Below are 1,441 nucleotides of genomic sequence, written 5' to 3'. Positions count from 1 at the left end.
CCCCTCTCTCTGTGTATCTGTCCCTTCTCTCTCTGCGCTCACTCTCTACCCCCCCCCCCTCCCCCCTTCTCTAGATGTGACTGCAAGTTGGGGGCTATGCGTCGGTAGATGGGGTGGTTATGGGGTAAAAGGAGCAAATTAATAATATTAATATAATATCAAGGGGGGTAATTAGCGTGAGTGCGGGGGGGGGGGGGGGGGGGGGGGGGGGGGATAGTTAGTGTGTGTGACGCTGCATGCCGCCTCCCCCCCACAACCGCACATTGGGGGAACAGACCCAACGGGTCTGCACTTAGTCTAGTATATATATATATAGATCCTGAATCTTTATTTTGTTTATACACACACTGTGATAGAGTGAGCTAATTGATTGCACCTTCCTTTATTTCATTGATACTAGTAGCATTGGAAGTGCGAGCAGCCAACTGTTGAGCCTTCCCACGGTGTTGTGGGCCTAACTCAACGAAACACCAATGGCGGGAGGTGCCCACTTGATAACCCCACTGATATACTTGCATCCACAGGATTAGTTGTTTTTTAAGAACTAATTAATATGTAGGTGGCTATTTTTTTTTGCATATGGAGTCATTTATTGTATTTATTGGTGTATTTAGTTAGATTTAGTTGGGTTTTGGGCTTGGCTTTCTTAGTTTAGCGCTTATCCTGGAGTTATAGCACAAGTACTTTGTGTTTTAATTGTAATTTTATATACACACTATGATGTATATATACACACAAACACACATAATAATATATAATAAAATATTAATAGTGCAAAATCAAAAATAAGAATGCCCCATCTATATAGTTTGGAGCTTATTTTAAGGTTGCAGTGTTTAATAGCCTGATGGCTGCAGGGAACAAGCTGCTTCTCCAAAGGTTCAAAGGTATTTGATTGTCACGTGTACCATTTAGGGTACAGTGAAACTTAATTTCCCATACAGTCATACCAGAAAAAGCAACGACACACAACTACATAAAGGTTAACATAAACATCCACCACAGTGGATTCCCCACATTCCTCACTGTGATGGAAGGCAAGAAAGTCTAATCTTCTTTCCTCTTTATTTTGGGGCAGTCGAACCATCCGCAGTCTGGGCGATCTAAGCTCCCGCGATCGGAGCGATCGAAGCTACTGCGGCTTGGAGCTCCCGAAGTCGGTCCCCAACTAAGGGACCACGTGCTCCACGATGTTAAAGTCCGTAGGCTCCCGCGGTTGGAGCTCCCGATGTCGATCCCCAGCATGAGGCTGCCAGCTCCACGATGTTAGGCCGCAGTGCGGACGGAGATACGATACGGAAAAAAATCACATCTCCGTCGAGGTAAGAGACTAAAAAAAGCTTTCCCCAACCCCCTCCCCCATCCCCCACCCCCCACGTAAAATAAAGCTAAAGAACACTAAAACATCAAAGAAGGAAAAAGACAAGACAGACTGTTGGCG

At 45.2% G+C, this 1,441-nt stretch overlaps 1 long non-coding RNA gene across 1 annotated transcript in view; it reads left to right on the top strand.

Moving 5' to 3' along the window:
- LOC116967408 overlaps nucleotides 1-1,441 on the top strand; it is an 18,697-nt gene that overhangs the window by 9,396 nt on the left and 7,860 nt on the right. The window lies entirely within an intron of this gene.

The sequence above is a fragment of the Amblyraja radiata genome, chromosome 39 (genome assembly GCF_010909765.2).
Source record: "Amblyraja radiata isolate CabotCenter1 chromosome 39, sAmbRad1.1.pri, whole genome shotgun sequence".
Lineage (NCBI taxonomy): Eukaryota > Metazoa > Chordata > Chondrichthyes > Rajiformes > Rajidae > Amblyraja > Amblyraja radiata.
This window is presented reverse-complemented; position numbering and strand designations above follow the sequence as displayed.